The sequence below is a fragment of the Canis lupus genome, chromosome 12, assembly GCF_003254725.2.
Source record: "Canis lupus dingo isolate Sandy chromosome 12, ASM325472v2, whole genome shotgun sequence".
Lineage (NCBI taxonomy): Eukaryota > Metazoa > Chordata > Mammalia > Carnivora > Canidae > Canis > Canis lupus.
The window spans coordinates 8,275,715-8,293,053 of record NC_064254.1 but is presented as its reverse complement, the minus strand read 5'-3'; the positions used below and the strand labels follow the sequence as shown (position 1 = coordinate 8,293,053).

Genomic DNA, 17,339 nt, shown 5'->3' with positions numbered 1-17,339 from the left:
CCTGGTGGCTCAGTGGGGTGAAGCTTCTTAGACACAGGAGATAGCTGATGTCTATTTTTTAACCATTAAACCACCTTCAATAGTTTTCAGATACTGTCATTTATTGTCTTCTATCTGCGATGGCTGGTTGATTAGGAAGGGGAAGTAGAAAAATACTGGTTCTAAAGCATAACCACCCAATATGGGGTTTGGCAGTTTGCCTTGCAGTGCTCATCAGCGGATCCATAATTTGCATTCATCTGATCAAAATTATTTTTAAAGCACAACAAGATGTCCTGGGTTCTTATTATTGAACAATACTAAAATGAGACAAGAGAGGGCTGATTCTTTCCAATTTGGCTGTGCTTTTATTGGAAATGGAAGCTATGTATAGCCACCATGTGTTATGTGTGCAGACACACTTAGGAAAAGATCAATGATCTGAAACCATCTCTCCCATCATGTGCGAACCAGACTTGAAACGTGTGATGAGGAACCAGATGATTTCTCATGATGCAAGATGCAAGAATTCCACACATCACATCCTGAAACAGTTTTCAGCAATTGTTGATGCTCTAATGTGGAATATCAACCCCACTTTTAACTATGGTCAATCCCTAATCTACACACCTAGAACTTGTCATTTTGAACTTGCCCAACAAAGCATGCTTTTCTTTAGTTAGTGGCACTTACCTTGGAAAACTTCTAAATTACTCTTTATAGGGGTGCCTGGGTGGCTCAGTGGTTAAGCATCTGCCTTTGGCTCAGGGCATGATCCTGGGGTCCTGGGATCGAGTCCCACATCTGGCCCCCTGTGGAGAGCCTGCTTCTCCCTCTGCCTGTGTCTTTGCCTCTTTCTCTGTGCCATCCCCGGACCCCAGGATCATGCCCTGAGCCAAAGGAAGACGCCTAACTGACTGAGCTGCCCAGGGATCCCAAAAGATGTAATTTTTTAACTGAAAACAGTGTGATTTGGAAAAAGGGCTGAAATGACCATTTAAAAGTATTTCAGGCAATGCCCAACATTGTGTATTAGTGTTGAAAGTGCCAAAAACTTTTGAACAATTGAGAAACTCCATCTAAACTAGCTATGCTTTTCTTGGCTTCCAAGATTTAACAACCAGATATATCACCCCTCAGTGTGCAGGACTGCCCAAATGCTGACCCCTGGGGAAATACCCAAAGGAAGCCAGGCAGGAGTTAAATATTTCCTTGTAGATTTTCTCAATCTTCAGCAATTTATAAGTACCCTTGATCTCACTTGAGCCTTGAAAAACTTCTATTATCTCTATTTCTCTATTATCTGTCTGTCTGTCTTTCTGCTATCTATTTATCTATCTATCCATCAAGTTATTCCCACTTCACAGATGAAAATACTGAGGCCCAGGGAAGTTTACATCACTTGCCTGAGGTCACACAGGTGTCAAAGCCAGGTTTACAGCTCTCCTTGACCTGTCATTTACAGGTGACTATAACAATCCCAGCTCGCCATCGTACACACACACACACACACACACCACCACCACCACCACCACACTCTTCCCATGTTCTTTGCATTCTGAGGACAAACCTGGTGCTTTGGTGATAAGAGGAGCTCAGAGCACGTGAATGGCATTTGGGAGGCAGTCCAAGGCTGAAAGGTGGTTGGCCTTGGTTGCGGGGAAGGCTGGGACAGAGGGCCTGGGCAGAGGGTATTGAAGTCAGTATCTGCGATTCTGAACAAATGGGTGATGTTCAGCAGTCATCCGTGCCTTGGGGCCAAAGCCCCTGGAAAGCCATTTGACCAGGGTCAGGTAAATGTTTAAGCACGGGGGTGGAAGGAGTAAGTACTGGGGTGGGGGTGTTCAGGTTCAAGAAGCAAGGAAAGGGAGACTTTAACCCTAGGAGTGGATAGTCCCACTCCCCCCTTCCATCACGTGCCTCAGAGATCAGGAAAGGGCTCCCTGGGTCAGGCTCCTTCCCAGGAGCAAGGGGGAGGGGTGAGAGACCCTTGAGTTCGGGAGCCCCCCTCCCCTCTCCCATTTAATCAAGGTCAGTTCAGTTGGTACCAGGAATTGAATTGGGACTTAGGCGGTTCCTTTCTGGGGGTCAAACTCATTTGAGTATGCGGCTGTCTGACTTTATTCCTCCCCAACCTTTCACTACCTCCTGACAGGGCCAGTCCGTGGGCCTCTGCATTCCCAGTCCACCTCAGATTCCTCCCGGGCATGGAACCGCTGATCCCTGAAGGTTCTAATGTGCCCTGGCCCAGGCAAGTGGAAAAAAAGAGTTAAGTGTGGCTGAGTCATAGAAGAAGGCATCCAAGCAGGACCAAAGTCCCAGCCTGCTCTCCCCTTGGTAGAGGACACGGGGCTTCCCAGATGGGGTCACTGTCAGCTGAGAGCACTTGCCTTAAGCCCCCAGGACCCTTTGCCACCATCAGCGTCATCGCTGAAGGCTGGGCAGGGTATCGCACACGTGGGATTTCTTTCCAGGGTTTCTGTCCATCCTGGATTTGAACCATTTCCTTTGAGGGCCTGGAGAGCTCTCAGCCTTCTGTGGAGATTGCTGGTTGCTATTTCATATCCATCCTCGCTTTCTTCTTTATTATACCATTGTATTGTTGGAAGTGGGGAGGCATCCAGCTTAAAACAAAGAGACAAATAAACATTTCCCAGACTCCCTTTCACAGCAGGATGGCTGATGATACCCTGATGGTGAAGGAAGGGGAAGGTTTCAGAGGAAATAAAGTAAGGATCCTAATTGAGCTGACAAGTGCCTTTTGCCTTATCTCCCATACTCCTTCCTTCCTCAAACATGGATGTGTTGTCTGGAGCTCCAGCTGCCATCTTGGACTATGATACCACCAAAGGATGGAACATGCAAAGATGGAAGGAGCTTGAGACATCACGATGTCACAGACCTGACACTAAAACTCTAGACTGGCTTATCTATGGACTTCTTTTACTTCAGAGAAAACCAAACTCTATCTTCTTAAGCCACTATCATTTTGAATCTCTCTTATTAGCAGCCTAATGCAATTCCTCACTGCAACATTGAGCTTCCCTAAAATTCCCTCCGAATGGACAGTGTCCCACTCTCCCAAGATCCCAGCCAACAGGGGATGATCTCATGCATTGCTGTCTTTGGGCAACAGGCAGGACGACTGGAGGTGGGAGCAGTGCTAAATGTGCTCCACAGGGGATGCCTGCTTGGCTCAGTTGGTTAAGCATATGCCTTCTGCTCAGGTCATGATCCTACAGTCCCAAGATCAAGCCCCACTTTGGGCACCCTGCTCAGTGAGGCGCTTGCTTCTCCCTCTCCCTCTGTTCCTCCCTGCCTCCAATTGTTCTCCCTCTCTGTCTGTCAAATAAATAAATAAAATATTTAAAAATAAATAAATAATTTTAAAAAAAGACTGTGCTCCACATTTTCAAGCTTGAGACACCATCTGCCATCATAGCATCATCACCCACAGATGGGGGCAGTCCTCATCACTGAGTTATCAGAAACAAAACCAAAGCCCTTAGGATCAAGGTTGATTTCCAGCCCTGGATCTCTAAGTACCAGCTCCTCCTCACTTGCTCACCCTTCCAGAAGCCCTCTCAGCTGACCCAGGAAGAGCCAGCCACCACCACCCCCAAGTTATCACCCCTCTCTGACATGTGTTGGAAGCAGATGCCCCTGCTTGCCTGCATCACCTCCCCCCGGCACTGGTGTGGTTTCAGCCACAGCTGTGATGGACAATCTCATGCAAAGATCAGGCTCATGCATCCTCGAGGTGGCTGCTTTTTGCCCCAGGACTCTTCCCCAACATCTCAGCAGCCTGCCTGAGATGTGTTCAGATGACTTAATGGGGATTTTATCTGGACTCATGCAGCCCAGATCTGGGGCTCTTCACCTCGGCTACAGGGGGATGCCCTGGAAAGGTTCGAAAAAATATTCCGGGCTTCCCATTCCTGGTTTCCTTTCTCACTGTCTGAGATGGAGTTTGAGTCTCAGGCCCCGCACATTTGATTCCCTCAGTACTTGGAGTTACTCATTGTTGACCTCAGGCGAGATGATCCATTTCTTGGAGCCTCATCTGTAAAATGGGTAAAAATACTTAGTCTGCCTACATCACCAGGCCAGTGGATACTAATGGTTACCTGAGCTTCCCCTACATTTCTTCTCTTCACAGAAGGATGGGAACACTTAGCAGCTGAAGGAGTGAGACCAGGAGGAGCAAGGGTTGCGCAGAGGCATTGTGTCTGACTGGAGAGGACTCAGCTCAGAGGTTGTGGGCACGGGAAGTAAATACATTGTGGATAATGGGAACTAAATTTCTCACTATCAGGGAGGTGCTTTACACAGATGGAAAAAGGGAAAGCTAGAAGGATCTAGAGCTTCCAGATTGGAATAGGAAGTATCAGGGTGCCTGGATGGCTCAGTGCTTGAGCACCTGCCTTTGGCTCAGGTCATGATCCCGGGATTGGGATCGAGTCCCACGTCGGGCTCCCTGCATGGAACCTGCTTCTCCCTCTGCCTGTGTCTCTGCCTCTGTGTGTGTGTGTGTCTCTCTCATGAATAAAAAAAGAAAATCTTAAAAAAAAAAAAGGAATAGGAAGTATCAGTAGGAACTCACAGTTTTAAAACACATTTACACAGATAGATACTGAAATGGTTGTGGGTATCTCTGCGTGGTGTATTATGTATTATGCGTGTATACATGCATTGTATGCATATATAGCCAAAACTCATCTTTTATTTAGACATTACTGACTTACAATATTGTATTCGTTTCAGGTGCACAACATAGTGACTTGATATTTGTCTATATCGTGAAATAATCACCACAATAAATCAAATTAGCATCCGTCACCACACATAGTTACAAATTCCTTTTTCTTGTGACAAAGACTTTTGAGATCTACTCTCAATAACTTTTTTTCTCTTTCTTTCTTTCTTTCTTTCTTTCTTTCTTTCTTTCTTTCTTTCTTTCTTTCTTTCTCTCTCTCTCTCTCTCTCTCTCTCTTTCTTTCTTTCTTTCTTTCTTTCTTTCTTTCTTTCTTCTTTCTTCTCTTTAGAGAGAGGGAGAAAAAGAGAGAGAGAAAACGGAGGAGAGGCAGAGGGGGAGGGAGAAGAGAGAGAATCTCAAGCAGGCTCCACACTGGGTGGAGCTCAAGCTGGGCTCAATTTCTTGACCCTAAGATTGTGACCTGAGCTGAAATCAAGAATAGGACCCTTAACCGACTGAGCCACCCAGGTGCCCGGACAACTTTCAAATATACAATACAATGTTATTAACTATAGTCATCATGTGGTATATTACATCCCTGGGGCTTATTTATTTTATAGCTAGAAGCTTGTATTTTCTAGAACTGTTCATCCATTTCATCAACCCTCTAAGCCCCACCTCTGGGAATAAACAATCTGTTTCCTCAATCCATGATCCTGGGGGTTTTGGGTTTTTTTGTTTGTTTGTTTTTTAAGATGCCACACATAAAATGAAATCATATGGTATCTGTCTTTCTCTGACTTATTTCACTTAGCATAATACCCTCTGGCTCCACCAATGTTGTCACTAATGGCAAGATTTCCATCTTTTTATAGCTGATAACATTCCAATATTTTACGTGTATATACAACCACTCTTCATTCACACATCCATCATCAATGGACACTTGGGCTGCTTCCATATCTCAGCTATTACAAACACTGCTGCAATAAACACGAGGCCACATCTTTTTGAGTTAATGTTCTTGTTTTCTTTGGATAAATATCCAGAGGTGGGATTGCTGAATCGCCTGGTTGTTCTATTTGTAATTTTTTGAGGACCCTCCATACTGGTTTCCATAGTAGAAAACTGGTTTCCCTGTTACAGCACATGAAGGGTTCCCTTTTCCCAACTTTGCCAACCCTTGCTGTTTCTTGTCTCTTTATAAGGGCCTTTCTAACAGATGTGAGGTGATAGCCCACTGTGGTTTTGATTTCCATTTCCCACTTCCCTGAGGATGAGAGATATTGAACACCTTTTTATTACCTGTTGGCCATCTGTATGTCTTTTGCAAACATGTCTGTTCAGATCCTCTGCCAATTTTAATCAAATTGGGTTTTTTTGCTATTGAGTTGGATGAGTTTTAATCCTTATTATTCCATAGTTGCAAATTCACCTAATCACTAAAAGGTCTTTGCAACCCCAAAGTAAACCCTTGTAGCACTTTTGAGGTTACAGACATATACAGAGAAGTAAAAAAATTTTGGTTTGTCCATGTGAGTGTTCTCAGCTAAGGCCAACAGGGATACTTTATCTCCTTGTTTTGACTTTTGCACTGATAACAAGTATCCTTGTCATGGTCTAGAAAGCTGTGATGTGCCTCGTGCAGCAAATAAATACATGTTAGACAAGCTTTGTTCAGGCATGAGTCATAGAGCTGATGCCAGTGTGTTCAATGTTCATGAGTCAACAATATCTATTAAAGAAGATGTCTTTAGATGGAAACAGACATAAAACAAAGTTATATATTGATTGGTTGGTGAAAATATGACCAGAGGCTTGCAGGAACCTAACCTTGTATTTCCCCTAAAGAGCAATGATCTAGCACTCACTAATTTTGTCAGCGAACTCTAGAAAACACAACCACTATGAATGAGAGTGTCTGTATATACATGTATGTCTTAACTCTATCTTTTCAGAGGGCCTAGAAGTAATGATGCCCCTGTAGCAACAACTCACTGAGCACCCAGATCATGGTTTCTAATTACCATCTTCCACTAAAAGGAACCAGGATTCAAAACACACACACACACACACACACACACACACACACACAAAAAGGAACCAGGATTCCTTGTAGAAGTGGCTGATTCCAAGGCTGGAGCAGAGAGATTACAAAGAAGCCTGGAATGCTTTACTGCACCAGAAATTAAGGAAATGCTCAAAGCACAATGAGAACATGGCAAAGGAAACAAGGAGCCAGCCTGAAGGGGTTTTGTCTGGCACAACTTGGGATAATTTGAACACTAAAATAAATGATAATTTTTTTTTATTTATTTGTGATAGTCACAGAGAGAGAGAGAGAGAGAGAATGAGGCAGAGGGAGAAGCAGGCTCCATGCACCGGGAGCCCGACGTAGGATTCGATCCAGGGTCTCCAGGATCACGCCCTCGGCCAAAGGCAGGCGCCAAACCGCTATGCCACCCAGGGATCCCAATAAATGATAATTCTAATGCATTTCAACCAATTAAATAAAATAGGAATCCATGAGCCTTTCTGACACAAACAAACAAATGGGGGAGAGAAGAAAGTTTTCCCTGTAGTTGAATGCCAACCAATAAATGATGGAAGGAATGCTGAAAATGGAGACATTCCCATTTGGCAATCACTGTAGTCATATTTGATACAGGAGTTGTCAACAGATGTTAAAGCTGGTGGGCAGAGGTTTCGATGAGGATCAGGATTTTGGCATAATTTCCTAATATCTCCTCACAACATATGTAGCGATTACTAAGCAGAGATGGCAACTTTGTGGTGCGGGAGCCTGGCAGACAACTGGACCAAGGGATAAAGGCACAGAATCCTATCTGTGGTGTTCCCATCAAGAATGAATGAGTGGCCTGGGGCTGCTTGAAAGAAAACATCAGATGAACCCAAACTGAAGGTCATCCTACAGAATAGAAGGCCTGGACGCTTTAGGTCTGCTAAGGGCACAAAAGGCAGGAAAAATGGAGAAACTTCTAGATTGAAGACAGATGACAAGTAAATGCAAGGCATGGTCCTGGATTTTATCTGGGGCTACAAAAGGAAAAAGACATGGTTGAGGAGCAGCCTGGGTGGCTCAGTGGTTTAGTGCTGCCTCCAGCCCAGGGCCTGATCCTGGAGACCCGGGATCGAGTCCCACATCAGGCTCCCTGCATAGAGCCTGCTTCTCCCTCTGCCTGTGTCTCTGCATCTCACTCTCTCTCTCTTTGTGTGTGTGCGTGTGTGTGTGTGTGTGTGTGTGTGTGTGTGTGTGGCTCATGAATAAATAAATAAAATCTTAAAAAAAAAAAAGACATGGTTGGGATAGTTGGCAACATTTGAACAGGGTCTGTGGACTGAATGGTAGTCATTACCAATGCCAATTCCCTTATCTGGAGAACCGTAGAGTGATCCATATAAGAGATTTTTCCTGTATTTAGGAGTGATGGGCATTATGTCTGCAGCTTGCTCTTAAATCCAGAAAGAGATGAATGGGTGTATCTTTTTTTTTTTTAAGTTTTCATTTATTCTTTCATGAGAGACAGAGAGAGAGAGGCAGAGACACAGGCAGAGGGAGAAGCAGGCTCCATGCAGGGAGCCCGATCTGGGACTCGATCCCAGGACTCCAGGATCACTCCCTGGGCCAAAGGCAGATGCTAAACCGCTGAGCCACCCAGGGATCCCGAATGGGTGTATCTAAAGGGAGAGGGTGGCAAAGCAAATATGGTGAAATGTTAAAGAATCTGGGTGAAGGGATAACGGAGTTCTCAGTATTATTCTTGCAACATTCCTGTAAATTTGAAATGATTTCAAAATAAATTACTTTTTTTAAAAAAGAGTCTACCCAAATGCTTTGGAAAATGCTGAGAAGGTAAGAAGGGGACTGTTGTTATCCTTTTAGTTATTTTTTTTTCTAGAATGTGGGATTATTCCAAAAGAGTGTGCTGTGTGTGGGGGTGAGGGTGTTGCCATGGAGTATATGCTTATTTATTTTCCATCCCCCAGATTAACCCTTTGTCCCCCAGGGCAACAGGTGATGCAATCTACCCTGGGAGGAGGGAAAGGCCACACCTGGGCAAACAGAAGGCCTGGGCTCATCTGGGATGAAGCCTGCACCCAAGTGTTTATGACTCTTCATGCCTTATCACTCCTTCCTGTTACAACTGAGTGCTCCCCTGCCATCTGTTTATACAGACACTAATAAAACAATACAGCCTCCTGCCTCACTTGCTCAGAGTCTTGGAAATATCGATACAGTGATGCTGGCTACGACAACTTATTTCCTGCTTCCCCAGCTGAGTATTTCCACCCTCTCTGTCTCAGATGGGATGGAAGACCCAAAACAGACAGTAAGGTCATGGCAAGATGGGATTGACTGCAATTCAATGTGATAGGTATTTCTTACGGGCCTTAAAATGGGCAATATCTGACAGTGGGTAATGAACAGGCATTTCTTTAAGCTCTAAGCATAGGAAGCCTGCTATCACTCACAAAGAGATAAGTAAAGGGAAGGGCACCATGAAATCACCACCATGGCCGCCATCATCATCATCATCATCATCATCATCACTGTTATGGGTTGAGTTATGTCCTCCCCAAAATGTTGAAGTCCTAACTTCCAGTACTCAAAAATGTGACTTTATCTGGAAAAAGGGTCTTTGCAGATGATCAAGATGAGGTCATCAGGGTGGGGCCTTAACTCAATATAACTGGTAGTCCTAGGAAAATCTGGACACAAAGAGACACAAACACACACTGGGAGAAAGCCATGTGAATGTGAAAGCAGAGATCAGGGTAATGAGTCAACAAGCCAAGGAATGCAAAAGTTTGCCAGCAAACAACTGGACGCTAGGAAAGAGACGTGGAACTGATTCTTTCTCATACTTTCAGAAGGGCCCAACTTTGCCATCACCTTGATCTGAGGCTCCCATGGACCGTGAGACCACGAGTTTCTGGGGTTTAAGCCACCAATTTGTGGTACTTTGTCATAGCAGCCCCAGGAAATAATTATAATCTCCATTGCCATCAGCAGCAGCAGCAGCAGCAGCAGCAGCCCCACCACTACCCTCATCTTCACCATCATCACTGCCATCGTCATCACCACCACCATCCTCATCATCGCTGTCATCTAACTAACGTAGATGAAGCTAACCACATGCCGTCACGGTTCTGAGAAGTTTGTTAACATAAACTCATCTAATCCTTACAACAACACTGTGAGGTGGGTAGTACTACTACTCCCGTTTTCCACAGAATATGAAAATAAAGTTCAGAAAGGTCAAATCATCTTCCCAAGGCCACTCAGTCAGAAAGTGCCTGCATGGTGGCTTCAACGTTCCCCTAGGACTATTCCTTTCTTCTCATCTCAACAGCCGTCTTCCTCTCCAGTCTTTGGCCAGAATGAATATGTCCTGTGCTCACCTCCTCCTGCCAGAAGCCTTCAATGGAGCAAACGCTTCAGCATCATTCCCATGCTTCGCAGGACACACAGGGGCACGTGGGTATCATGTACCGGGGAGCTGCCGTGCATGGAGTCCTGTCCCCTGTCCCGGTCTGCTCTTTGCCCTTAGAGTGCCTGTGTCTCCACAGACAAGACTGGCCCAGCCCTGATGCCAGCAACCGTCAGTGGAGATGTCAATCACCTTTGGATACAGTATGCAGGTAGATTATGATGGGTTTTTATTGCTTTAGTTGATAACCAGAGGTATTAGCCAGGTACATGTAATCATGCCTCAGAAGAAAATCAATCTGAGTCTGTGTACAGGTATTCTCAATGACTGTCAGAAATGATGCAGGGTGCTTGAATTTCCCTGAGCAGTGAGTGCATATGGTTCTCCACACTTCCCATTGCTTCCCATTGCGGTGGCACCATTCTCAGCACATAAAAATGATTCCATGGATGTTTCACTGAACCTACCCAAAGCCCACAATCTTTTTTATTTATCAAATTCACTTGTCCCTCTCCTGTCCCTTCCCATCTGTTTCCTAATATTTATTCCTTATGGGAAGGGTCCGTAGTGATCAATTTCAAAAACCGTAATAGTGGGGCAGCCTGGGTGGCTCAGCGATTTAGCGCCGCCTTCAGCCCAGGGTGTGATCCTGGAGACCCGGGATCGAGTCCCACATCGGGCTCCCTGAATGGAGCCTGCTTCTCCCTCTGCCTGTCTCTGCGCCCCCCACCTTTCTGTGTCTCTCATGAATAAATAAATAAAATCTTTTTTTAAAAAAAACTGTAATAGTGTTTTCAAGTCTGGGCTGTAGCTGATACTTTTACAGTCTAGTGGACAATTGCTACAGAACCTACAGCTGTTTGCAGAGCAGAACATGCAGGTGCTTGCAGATTGCAGGTGTTTACAGAGCCTGTCACTTGCAAAGCCTGTAGCTGTTCACAGATCCCACAGATGTTTGCAGAGCCTTCCTTGTTTGTAGAGCCCCCCATTCGTAAATGTTTAAAGATTTTAAAATCACAGTTTAAAATTGTAATTTTCAAAAAACACACAGCTGTTTGAAGAGCTTGAAGGTGTTTACAGAGCTTACTGGTGTTTGTAGAGACTGCAGCTCTTTGTGGAGCTCTTTGCTATTTGCAGATCTGTAGGCATTTGAAGAAATTGTTGAAGGTGATCGGAATGCCTACTGGATGCTTGGCTTCTGGCAGAGCTCTCCTCCCTGAGCCAACAATAGACATGTCTTATTAACGCACAAACTCTGTGTCTAGTGTGATGCCAAGAGATTCAAAGGATACAGAATTTTGAAGAAAGGTCCCTGGAAGAAGAGGTTTTCCGTACATGTGGGGAACAATCATGGAGCATATATTGACCGAAGAACAATCCACAAAAGGGGCACAGGGTTGCATGGATGTGAACTACTCCAGGATCAGCCCACTTGGTTTCCACATGTACCTGGAACAGCACAGCGACACTTTGTGCAGACCCCTCCCATGCTGTACCCCATCCCCCTCCATGCCCACAGCCTTTAGCTGCACCCCACCCTCTACATCATACCAAATTATGCAACTACCTCTGTCCTTTTTTTTAAATTATTTAAAGATATTATTTTATTCATGAGGGACACAGAGAGAGAGGCAGAGACATAGGCAGAGGGAGAACAGGCTCCCTGTGGGGAGCCTGATTCAGGACCCGATCCCAGGATCCCAGGATCACAACCTGAGCGGAAGGCAGACACCCAACCACTGAGCCACCCAGGAGCCTCTATCTCTATCCTTCCATTCCCTCATTAAAACTCCCTTCTCTCAGGGTCCTAATCCTAGTTCACCCTCATCGGGAACAAATGTGCTACAGTAAGTTCTTACCGACTGGGATGTGCTACCATGAAAGGAGACATTCACATTTTGAAATAGGAACTGCGGAGGCTGCCATGCCTTCACCCAGTGGCATGCTCCCTGATCGTGAGATCTGGGGCACAGTGGCAGGCACAAATGGGGTGCCTGACAATCTGGCTGCCTGCGGGGAAGGCTTGCCCTGCAGGTGCGCCCCACTTTTTGGCCACAGCTGTAGTCTGATTGAATCTTTGCTAATCAAATCCTCTTTTCCAAGTGACTCATACGCCCATTTCAGAGCAAGGACGCACCTGGAATGAGAAGTGGTTCCAGTCCAGGCATGAGCTGAAGGACGGTTCAGCTGGGTCACGGCAGTGATTTTTATTGAACAGAAAGGTCTACCTCTCCACATGTTCCTGTGTGTTTGTTCTCTTAAATGTCAGTCTGGACTCTGACTCAGTGGGGGTAACTGAGAGTTGTTTCAGCTCCAGTGTTGTGTTCAGAGGCTCATCCAGTTCTCCCCAGTTTCCATCTGGCTCCTGGAACCGGTTTGCATCCTTGTCCCAGCAAAGCTCCCTCTTCTTCTCCCAGAATTCGGAAGCCAGACACGCTGCTAACATCTTGGGGCTCCAGGCTGGGAGCAGCCGTGGGCCATCGACCCACTTGAAGAAGACGCCCACCATCTGGGGGCTGTGACCCCCAAATCTGTCCCTTCAGATTCCTGAATTCCGGTCCTTTGGTCTCACTGCCCTCTAGGCTTATTCTACCAAGTGTAACAAGAGCACCTTTACATGTAAGGAACCCCAGGGTGAGCTCAGGATCTACCCCCCACCCCCTGCTGTCCTCTTCCATCCAGTTGTCCAGGTAAATGAAACCTTTCTCTCTGAGTCTGATAATCCCACCTCCAGAAGGTCCTTACTCTGCCCTTATGCTGACTGTGTGGCATCCCCATCTCCTCCCCAGCCTCCTCCCTGCTGTCACCATCTCCAGTGCAGACCTCGAAGATCAGCATCCCATCCGTCAACAAATATTTATTGAGCACCTATCATGTGCCCATCACCAGGGACGCCGCTGGAAACAAGACAGACACAGCCGTGTCTCAAGGAGCTTGCAGCCAGTAGGGTCTTTCTCTCAGTACTTGTCTGGAAAGAATGTGTCTCTACTGTTTGGTTGAATATTTTTAATACACAAGCAACAGATGTTCATGGAGAAAGAACTAGAAAATGTACTTAAGTGTAACCAAGGAAATAAAAATAACTTTTTTTATTGAGATGAAATTGACATATAACATTGATTAAGTTTCAGGTGTACTTACCTACCAACTTGATATATTTCTATATTTGCAATTTGATTACCTCTAGTAGCAAACACCTCTATCACATCACATAATCACTGTTTATTTTTCAAAGTGAGAACATTCAAGAGCTAGTCCCTTAGCAATTTTGTAAAAATCACTCTTAAATCTACTTCTTTCTTTCTTTCTTCCTTTCTTTCTTTCTTTCTTTCTTTCTTTTTTTTTTTTGTTGTTGTTGTTTTTAGAATTTATTTGTTTATTGGAGAGAGAGTGCAGAGCAAGAGAGAGAGCACACGAGGCAGACAAGGAGGGGTAGAGGCAAACTCCCCGCTAAGCAGGGAGCCTGGCTTGGGGCTCCTTCCCAGAATGCTGGGATCCTGACCCTGGCGCAGGCAGATGGTTAACCAACTGAGCCACCCAGGTGCGCCCCCTACCACGCTTTCTACCTCCTACTACTTACCTCCCTCAAACACATTGTTACTCTTTGGGTGTATTTCTTTCCACTTTTTCTTTTTCTTATTCAAATGTTTTTAAGCATTACTGATGTCTCTTTATACTTCAAATGCATTTATTTATTCAGCAAATATTTATCATGAAATGCCACCATATGCCAGGCATTGGGGTAGGTGCTGGGGTTACAGAGATGTACAGTCTAGTGGAGAAGATAGACATCAAGCAGGGAATCACACAAATTAATATATGGTTCTCGACTGCGATGCTTCTCATGACGTCAGGGTGCAGGAAGCGTGAGTGCACATGATGGGGGACCACTAGCTCTCTTGGGGACTTGGGGAGGGGCAGGGAAGCCCTCTCCAAGGAAGAGTAGGGCTTGCCAGGATGAAGGGTTAGAGAGAGAGTGTTTGGGGAGGTAGAGACAGAATAATTCTAGAACAGGGTTGACTCATCCATTAGATGTAGTTGGGACAATGTCCCAGGCCCACCAGACTAAAAGGAGCCCATGAAAATATTTTTATTTTAAAATCAGAAGAAAAAAAAAAGGGATGACTGGGTGGCTCAGTGGTTGAGTGTGTGCCTTCGGCTCAGTTCATGATCCCGGGTCTGGGGATCAAGTCCTGCATCAGGCTCCCTGCATGGAGCCTGCTTCTCCCTCTGCCTATGTCTCTGCCTCTCTCTGTGTCTCTCATGAATAAATAAATAAAATCTTTTAAGAAGAAGAAGAAGAAGAAGAAGAAGAAGAAGAAGAAGAAGAAGAAGAAGAAGAAGGAGGAGGAGGAGGAGGAGGAGGAGGAGGAGGAGGAGGAGAAGGAGAAGAAAGAAGAAGAAGAAGAAGAAGAAGAAGAAGAAGAACCCCAAACATTTCAGTTGAAGAAAATGTTCCAAATATGATATTCATGTATTGGCCTTTATATTAATACATTTGTAAAATATCATTTATAGAGGAAGGGACCCACACAAGCTAAACCTCCCACAAAAGTCATGGGTGGACAGGGAAATGGTGGGAGATACGACCAGAAAGGCAGGCGAAGACTGGATTTACAGAGACCATGGTAAGAATACAAGACTATAGGGACACTTGGGTGGCTCAGCAGTTGAGCATCTGCCTTCGGCTTAGGGCATGATCCTGGAGTCCCAGGATCGAGTCCCACATAGGGCTCCTGAATGGAGCCTGTTTCTCCCTCCACCTGTGCCTCTGCCCCTCTCTGTGTCTCTCATGAATAAATAAATAAAATAAAATAAAAAAAACACACACAGGACTATATCTCAAGCCTCAGGAAAACAGAGCAGTGACAAGATTCTTACAGCATTTTATTTAATCTCTAAAAAGAAAATGTTTCTTTTTAAGCCACAATATCATATTATACTGTTAAAATACTAATATCTAATAATGAATAACAGTGATGTTTGCATAACATTGTGAATGCATTTAATGCTACTGAATCATACATTTCAAAGTGGTTAGGGGCTCCTGGGTGGCTAAGTTGGTCAAGCATCGGACTCTCGATTTCGGGTCAGGTCGTGATCTCAGGCTTGTGAAATCGAGCCCCACATCTACAGACTCTTTGCTCAGCGGAGAGTCTGCTTGAGATTGCCCCTCTCTCTCTCCCTCACCTTCTGCCTCTCTCCCCCGCTCTCTCAGCTCTCAAATAAAAAAATCATTTAAAAAAAATTAAAATGGGCTAAAGCAGTCAATTTTGTTATGCATACTTTACCATAATAAAAAGAATAGAGGCAACAGATCGCCAGTGTAGTGGCATGGGTGAGCAAATTAACACTGCCAGAGCTCCCACTGGTAAAAGCCTGGCTCTGGAGGGACCTGGGGTGGGTGCTGGAGGAGTGAAGCTCCCTCAGGCCCAGCCCCGTCTAAGTGCTCAGAGGCCTGTGTCTGCCAGCCAACCAGCCTGGGTTCCTATCCTGGCTTCCCCACACACCAGATCGAATAAGTCACTTTCTTACTTTTTTTTTTTTAAGATTTTATTTACTTATCCATGAGAGACACAGAGAGAGTGTCAGAGACACAAGCAGAGCGAGAAGCAGGCTCTCTGTGGGGAGCCCGATGCAGGACTCCATCCCAGGACCCCAGGGTCACACCCTGGGCCAAAGGTAGATGCTCAGCCGCTGTGCCACCCTGGTGCCTGTCCCTTTCCTTCTTGAGCCTCAGTTTTCACACAGGTAAAATGGGGAGACCAGCCAGGTTGGTCACTTCAGGGGGTCACTGTGAGGCATGTCCAGCTGGGTGTATCAGGTGCTGAGGGCAGCACTTGGCAAGCAAGAAGTACACACGAAGGGTGACTCCTGTCACAGACTCGCTTCGGACTACTCCGCTCCCAGCTCTGACAGTGAGGTGGTACCAGGGGAGGGGCTAGACCATTTACCCCAATATGTTCACTTTCCATTAGGTCCTTGGGTAGGACCCCAATGAAATGCTTTTCCACAGCAGGTTAGCGTGACATGAGGTCAAGAGGACTTGGGTGACTGGCTTGAGGAGGGAGGTGTTTTGTGGCTGGGAGCCGAGATTCCAGTCAGTGAATCCTAACTGATGTGTGATTGAGACCTGTCACAAGGTATGGGGCTCCAAGCCCGTGGAGCCCCAGTGACCGGTGAGCCATCGCTCAGAAAAACACGTCCAGGACTCTCAGGCCAAAGTCCCACGTATGCTCAAGTTCTGTTTATTGCCCAGCTCACTCCTGATACTGGCTCAGAAGGCAGAAATTCCAGGAATCCCAGTTCCTCCTTCTCCTTGGCATCCTCCTCATCCTCCTCCCCTCCCCGCCCCCCTCTCATCCAATCCTCAGGCCCCTCTTTCATCTGGTGGACAAGTAGCCAATTGTCCCTGGGATCTTTACATCCCTTGGGAACAGCCACACGGGGGCCAGATGGGGCTGTGGTAGGCTTTGAACAGCAGGTCTGAATGAGGCCTTTGCGGGTTGATTGGAGCAGGGGGGCGGGGGCTGCGGGAGGCCAGGGGAGGCCAGCTGCGGGGAAAGTCTCGTGTGGGAGCCACGTGTTCAGGTGATGTAGGAAGGGGGGTTCGGATTATCATGGGTGCCCAGCTCCAGAAGGCAGCAGGTCCTACAAACAGCAGCAGGAAGTAGGGGAGTTCCAAAAATAGTGACAGGCCCCCCAAATCACAAAGCTTCCAACCCCTTAACATCTCCTGAGTCCTCCCTGCCTCTCACTGCCCCAGTTCTTATTTTCCTTCTGGTCCCCACTGACGCCCCCCTGGACTGGGGTTGCCCCCAGCTTCTACAGGACACAGCTGCCTGGGTGAGCTCCTGAAAATGCTACAGTGATCAGAACACTTGCCTGCTCAGAACCCTCTCAAGTGGAATGCTTAGACTTGTTTTTGTTTCACACACCCCTGTGACTGTCCCGTGAAGCCTGTGGACTTCTTCCTAGTAAAGGGTCTTTAAATGCATAAAATACAGTGTGCTGTGTTTACAAAGGCAACCAGTCACATCAAAAGACAATTATCAAAATAGTCTTTAAAAATAAAATTTGTATATAGGAATACATGGCCTTTTTAATTAACATGTTGTAAGTTACAGCAGCGAGGCTTAATAATGACACAATTTGAGACAGTGTTTTGAGATATGCATATGGGGTATGAAAAGGATTGTGATATCTGTTGG

At 45.9% G+C, this 17,339-nt stretch overlaps 1 long non-coding RNA gene across 1 annotated transcript in view; it reads right to left on the bottom strand.

Annotated features, from left to right (window-relative positions):
• LOC112641537 (uncharacterized) overlaps positions 1–17,339 on the bottom strand; it is a 38,632-nt gene that overhangs the window by 18,142 nt on the left and 3,151 nt on the right. The window contains exons 2-3 of the long non-coding RNA XR_003124688.3: positions 2,125–2,603; positions 1,550–1,694 (exon numbers count right to left, since the gene is read on the bottom strand). This is a non-coding gene — a long non-coding RNA (uncharacterized LOC112641537). The remainder of the gene's footprint in view (positions 1–1,549; positions 1,695–2,124; positions 2,604–17,339) is intronic.